This window comes from Procambarus clarkii, chromosome 18 (assembly GCF_040958095.1).
Source record: "Procambarus clarkii isolate CNS0578487 chromosome 18, FALCON_Pclarkii_2.0, whole genome shotgun sequence".
Lineage (NCBI taxonomy): Eukaryota > Metazoa > Arthropoda > Malacostraca > Decapoda > Cambaridae > Procambarus > Procambarus clarkii.
In genome coordinates, this window is record NC_091167.1 from 33973878 (window position 1) to 33981344 (window position 7467).

A 7467-nucleotide genomic window follows, 5' to 3' on the forward strand; every position below is an offset into this window, starting at 1 on the left:
TGGTTGATTTGTAATATAATTTTATTGGATATGTTATGGTTTCTGTTCATGTTTTTCATTTTTTGGTTCATTTCTGAACCAAAAGCATTTCTTTCTCATTTCTTAAAATGCTTTGAAATGTAAAAGCATTTCTTGTGTAGTCTCAGATATTAGATAATGCGAGAAAAATTATACTACTGTACATGTATCTACATCTACATGAGTCCACCAATTAAGTTCATGGTGTTTTCGTCTTCACTCGCGTTTTGTATAAATATTCCAGCTACTTGCACTGTGTTAGAAATGCTTTATTCAAAATAATCTCCTTTCCTTATCAATGTACTTAATCCCCCAGTCTTGCAGCTTGGCAATGCCTTTCCTGAAAAATTCTTTTAGGCTCCTCAAATAATAATAGTAATAATATTAAAAAATTTATTAAAAAAATACTCTATACAGAAGAATGCAATACAATGGTTGAATAGTTATTACATGAAAAGCATATTAATAAATCCAAAAGTATACAAACATCACTGTATTACTGTATTGCCAACATACTGTACATTATTTGTATCCACACAGTACCTACCAAAGGTTTGGCTGTGGCTGGCCATACATATTGAAATAGAGGAGCATTAAAATCTCATCAGTTTTGTTTTTCTTAATAGACTAATGCTTTCACGTTGTGTTTGGATACTCATTTTGATTAATTCTACTACCTATTTACTAGAAGGCAACAATACTTACACAATCAGAACCTCAAAACAATGTGGTTACAACATTTACAGTCCCCCGCAACAACATAGTAATCAAACGATGTGTTTAAGTATCATACCTTATTTGACAGTACAGTAATTGGTATGATGTATTTTGGCATCATTCCAATTTCAAATTTTACAATGTTCCTGAACCATTCGTTTAAGTCAAGGTGACTCAACTCTATTCTTGTATGCCAGTCAGCCCTTTTCCGATGTCTCAGTTTGGGGAATGTTTGGGGATGCATGTCTGTACTGTACTTGCATGTAGGGCTTGAATCAAGGTTGCCTACCCATGTTGTCTTTAATGGTCTTCTGGAGACATAGTTCCCATATCAAGCGTCCTTGGCTTTTACAGTCGTTGTTCCCCGCTAATGATTAAACATCCATGAAATGTTGGGCAAGGCATTGTTATCACTCCTTTCTGGATTATTTCCGTTATTCCTGGTGGCTAAGATGGGCACTCCCAAGCTCCAATTGTTTCTAAGTTTGTCAAGATTCAATGCACATTTTTCCCACCCTTCATTCCAGTGTTGAGTGGGTCCAGGTCCTTTCAGCATGTTCCTGTTAATTCAAAACTTTAGGAACATCTGAGGTTTCAGGTTGGACACAACATGTCAATTTTAGGCTCAACTTTGCACCCATGACGTTCACAAGGCTGACCTGTGTGGTTCTGCGGAAGCATTAGCTTCATAGGTTATCGTTCTTGGAATAACTCAATGACTAAGTTAGTATGGCTCTTCAGTTATTGTGCTTGTCTGATAGCCAAGAAAAAGTCATGCGGGTACTGAGCCAGTTGAGGATTTTAATAAACTCCTGAAGCCTACTCTTTTGTCTTGCAGAGTTTACAGTGGTTAAGGCTAGGTTGCAATTCCCAGCTGACATTCCTCTTGACTTGGCATTGAATTAGTTTGACTGATTTCGCGAAGCCTTTTCCAGCAGGAGCTCAGGAGGCTTCTGGGTCATCTAAAATTTGCTTGTTACCATTTTCCTGGAATGGATTTGGCTGAAGATCTTGTATTGTTTTGTATGGTCAGGTACTGTACAAGCATATGCATTGTGAAGCACAAATTATGAACCTGTAAGCTTTAAGGTCTCCCCTTTGGCACTTTCCTCTTCTGACTCTTTATGGGGGTTCAGCAACATAGCTCCCATTCCCTCAGTCTGTATCAAGCTTGCAACAGGGATGTACTTGGCATGGATTCGGGATTTGTCTTGAACACTCAAGTGGGATAGGGATACCGGTGTTGCTATCATGTTTCAGCCACACTATTGTGACTCATCATCTGCATGCTTGGATAGAGTAAGGAATGGTTCTTATTTGTTGCTTTATATGCCTTCCCTCGCTGGGAAATTATTGTCAGGGTTTGATTAGCCGAGACACTTCTTGCATCTGGTAATTTGGGTTTCTTTCTTTGACTTGGAATGTCAGTTGGGTTGTTCTTGATTACCTGTTCAACTCTATGCCTGAGTGTAATTTACAGATGGTGGGAAATCATGCATGCCTCTTTCCCAGACTCCAGCTGCTGGCTCACATTTATGGTGGGGCGCACTTACAGGTTCTCGTTTTGGCCTTTGGTTTTTCCCCTTCCTCTTCCACCTTCCCTCACCATGCCTGAGGTAAAGTGTTTACTCATTTCCCAGGTTGGGGGACTACTTGCTCAATATATATGTGTGTGCTTCTCGACAATATATACTGTTCCAGGAGTATGTGATGTCTGCTCTACATGTCCATAGTTGTGTGTAAGCCCTGGTCATGTTGTATGGCATCTCTGTTATTGCCCCTGGAGCTGTATATAACACTCCTTGTGCCAGGAGGACGCATTAGGAGTTGCACTGGGAAGCATTCTTGGAGGTTCAAGGGGTTGCATGTCCAATGGTTCCTGGGCTGTATATGCATTAGTTCTCGGGGTTGCCAGTTCCCGGTCCGTGTCCACTATTTCCTGACCACAAAACCCATTGGTTTCCAGGCTGTGTTCCTCTCATGTGCCTTTGAGGGAAAGAAGACTCTAGTAGTGACTTGGCTGGCAAGCCTTGCTGTACCAGTATGTAGCTTGGTTGATGTCTTGGCTAATGATCAAAAGTAGGAAGGTAAAAGAACACTTAAATAAAATAAAAGTATAATAACAAACTATATACTGAACTAGTAATGCTACTTAAATGTACTCACTTGTAATTCAATGTAATGTAGAATTTTCCCAACATTTTGCCCTAGTGTTCCACTTAAATACCCAATCCAGTTTACAGGACAGACAAGTAAGTTGAAATACACTAAATCTGCTAAACATGAGAAACAGCCAGTATTGGACATCAACCACCACAGAATGCGAAGGGTTAAAGCGAGTCCAGACCTATAAGGGCACTGCAAGCCAACCACAGTAACAAATGAATGTTGACATAAAAAGTTGACTGCATATAAAAATCACACAGCTCTGCCTTGAAGATTCCAAGAGAAGTCTTGGGGCAGTCAGCATATATAGGTTTTATCAGTAAAAAATTTGTGTCAACAGCCTTTGACCTATCTATGAACAGAGCATGAAAGGTAAAAAAAAAAATAGTTTAATGAAAAGGCATTTCCTAACAGTAAGAGGGTAATAAGACCACAGCCATTCAGGTTAGAGCCTTGCAAAATTTCACAAGTGGGACCCTCCATAGAGGAAAGGAAGGTACAGAACGAGGGGGGGAGATATTGCAGATGTGTACCAAGAATATCATGTAAATGGGTCATCCTTGTAGTAAAAGGGAGAGGAAACACACACACGAGAGGGGCATTGGTTGAAGAATGAAACAAGGAATTTGGGTTTTATAAAGACATTACAGAGTACCGAAGTCAATACAATCCAGTAGAGGCAATTGGGAATGAACAAATAGCACCTGAGCCAGGGTGCAACCCTTAGTATGATGCAGAGTATCAAGATGATGAAGGGTTGGAGAAGCAGAGAAAAAGGTGGGGAAACCACAGTCTAATTTAGACAGCACAAGAGAAGAGCATATGTCTATTGGCTCCCAAGGAAGTATGGGATGACTTTAGGTGAGGCAAGGGCCTTAGAGCATTCAATTGGCAGGTAAGAGTAATGAGGCAACCGATACAAACAGGTGTAAAAAAATAACCCTTTAAGTGTTTACTTAGCATTATCCTTATATGTAAGGGAAATTCCACAGGATGACGACAATGGATGAAAATCATGCTTCCAAGTTAGTCGTAGCACAAGTTGTTGTAGATAGGAGTTACTTCAGATAATGTACCCTGCCAGGGAAGTAGCTAAGATACAGAGAGGATCAAGGGGAATGAGCCAAGGACAAAGCTAGGTCAGGGCCCAATGCAGCCGGAGCCTGATCTTCAATAACAATATGATTTGAGGACCTGGTTGCTCACCCCAAGAGTCTGAAATTGAGAAGAGTTTTTAATTTCCATGAGCATGCATGCAATTTGTAAAGATTGGGCTCTGCAGCCAAGGAATACCACCTACCAGAACGGCAAAGGAGGCTGTGTTTGAGCCTGCGCAGCAAAGGGTGTGTTATCCCAAGCAGTGCTCCTCCATTTCAATAGGGGTAATCCTACCACATCAAACTTTCTCCATCAGCGGTGTAAAGTCCTCTTTCTCCTGGGTGTCTCAAACACAATAGTGGGACATACCAAACACAGGGACGATGGTTCCGACATCTGTAATACAGTGTATAATCTTATGTTTAAGTGAGTTAGGTTAAATAATAAAAAATTACATATGCCAACATATTTAGTGGATTGATTAGTGATTATTTACTGCATATTTAAAAGTAAGAAAATTATCTTATTTAACATGATAATTTAGACAAAATTAATATTGGTTCTCAAAAGCACACATTCACTAAATCAAAATAACATTTCTACATCTAAAATAAAGTAATAAATTTAAGATCAGAATTAAGATAACAGGAATAATGTTCTTCAGAGCAAATGAATGTATATTCATTGCCTTGCTTACTGTACAAGGTAATACAAGAAGTTAGAAGATATCAAGTATGTAGCACCCCTGCCTTCTTTTTATTCAGGTCTTTGAGAAATTTATATCAGAAGAACTCTAACAACATTTTGTGGCATACTAAAACTTCATAAGTAAAGTTAGGGACTACAAAGCTGTTATTGTGTTCCCTTTGAGGAATACCACTGATAAGAAATTTAATATTCATCATTCTCATTAATATTACTAATTAGTTTTAAGCAAAATATACACATTTACCCTTCATAAAGTTCATTTTGACGAAAGTTTTTCTACTACCATTTAATCAATAAACCATGATCAATTTTCGTCATGTGCTGAATACTCTGAGACAGCATTCATCTTGGCAACTAGAGATAAAATAAATAAATAAATAAATATAAATATAAATATATCTATATATATATATATATATATATATATATATATTATATATATATATATATATATATATATATATATATATATATATATATATATATATATATATATATAAACTTTAGAACACTTTCCCACCAGGAGACTCGAACCCTAGCCAGCACAGAAGCCTTCCAGCAACTGGCATAACAGGTACGCCTTAACCCGCTCCACCACCTGCTCAGACCCTTAAAAGAGATGGTAATTTCGGAGTATTTAAATACACTAAAGATCACCACCTCCCAAGAGCACTAGAGCAAGTGAGGGGTCATTTATACTGTTTATTTCATCAAGTCCCTGTTAATATGGGAAGACACAGTGTCTATGCTTAAGGCACAACTCTCCTAAACACGAGAGTGAAGTGTACAACTTTAGAACACAAAGTTCTAAAGTTTGTGTTCTAAAGTTGTACACTTCACTCTCAGTGTTTAGGAGAGTTGTGCTATATATATATATATATATTTTTTTCTCATTCTCATTCTCTCTCTCTCTCTCTCATTCTCTCTCTCTCTCTCATTCTCTCTCTCATTCTCTCTCTCTCTCTCATTCTCTCTCTCTCATTCTCTCTCTCATTCTCTCTCTCTCATTCTCTCTCTCTCTCTCTCTCATTCTCTCTCTCTCTCTCTCTCTCTCTCTCTCTCTCTCTCTCTCTCTCTCTCTCTCTCTCTCTCTCTCTCTCTCTCTCTCTCTCTCCTTCCTCACTGTTATTGTCTTCATTACTTCTTACATTATTATTCCTCAAGTTATAGTGTATCTGGTGTGTCAGTAACAATCCTGAATTTATCTTACTTCATTTCCTTGTAGATATCTTTTTCTAGGTTCAGCTTCAAGGTCAGGTCAAATTTCTTCTGAAGAAATTAAGCCTACAGAGAATGAAGAAGCAAACTGTGATTCACAATCTTAAATGATCTTGTGAAGCTTCTAAAGTTGATGGAGTTATAACTCTTGCTTTAGACCTATCTGTGCCATAAGCCATTTGGATATCATTTTCTTATATGTAAATGTTAATAAACTGTGTATTTGCACATACTAGTCTAATCAGATTAAATAACTACCTCATTCCTCAGAGACAACTTGACCAACTACAGCAAGTAATCACCTTTGGAAGTTTCTGAATAGTTGTGCAACCACTTTCATCCAGGCTGTAGATTCTGAAATCAAGTCATATTTGTTCAGAATCTCTTAAAATTCTTGCAAATTTAGTTGTTTTGGGGCAAATATGAGAGATTATTTTATCTCTGTAGGAATGAGCCCTGTAGTGCTGTGGTCAGCAAAGTCGGTTCAGAACTGAATAGCCTCAGATTCAATACAGAGACATTTGGGAATGTTTCCTTACACCTCCTTACGCTCACTTAGTAGTAAATAGGTACCCGGGAGTTAAGCAACCAATGTGGGTCGCATACTAGAGAAGGTCAGTCTAGCCTAAGAGGACCTCGCCTAACAGACTTCCTGTCCGTCATAATTGGAAAACCAAATCCTGTGTGACAGTTTTTACCAGCTAGTTAATTTTGTTTCTAGGCATCTGGAACTTTAACTCTATTCCTTACTATAAAACATATCTATGAATGTGCTATGAGTTTAATTGTTGTAATGTTGAACCTAAGAACCTTAATATTGTAAGGTTCTATGGTGTAATGTTCTTACAACACTGAACCTAATACAATATTGTAAGAACATTGAATTAAGTTCTTTCTCTTAAGTTACTTTCCAACTCATTACTTAAAATAGGTTTTATTAAATTAAAAGTTAAATGAAACTCTTTTGGATGTTATTATTAACAACAGCAATCCTCACTGAATGCACACAATCCTTTTAATTTATTTAATAATACTCTATTTGCAAAAGCAGCCATTGGTTTTCTTTGTACAAACTCTTGGTATGACTTTTAAGCTTGTAGTAATATCTGGAATCCAAAGAGAGATAGAATCATCAACCCTTTTGCTGTCACACTATTTCTGGCCCTTGGTAACTTCCCTGAGCACTGGCTCTGTTACCAGACATCCATAAAATTACCAGGCATCTGGACTTGTGCAGACCTACCACACTCCAGGACCAGGAACTGGCATGCGCACAAAGGCAAGAGGAACATGAGATAGGGCAACCAATTCCTAATAAAACTGCTTAGAAAGTACTTCAAAGCCATGATGAATAGAGATGGTGGGGTACACGTAGCACACACAAGCATAAGAAGGCACTCCACCTCCTTGGAAAATAACAGTGGGCTCAAACTACGAGGCTCCCAAGTCAGACACCTGTTGCATGAAATGAAACTGGAGCCCTATCCCAAAATGTGGCCGCTACCTATCGCTATCATTACCTGTGATGGGGGCTCTATGCAC

General features: G+C 38.2%; 1 protein-coding gene across 1 annotated transcript in view; it reads right to left on the minus strand.

The window, feature by feature from the left end:
- Window positions 1-397: 397 nt before the first annotated feature.
- The window catches only part of LOC123754411 (uncharacterized), a 70775-nt gene continuing 63705 nt past the window's right edge, over window positions 398-7467 (minus strand). Inside the window, exon 7 of the transcript XR_011229057.1 lies at window positions 398-4395. The gene's annotated coding sequence lies outside the window, so the exon portion shown is untranslated. The remainder of the gene's footprint in view (window positions 4396-7467) is intronic.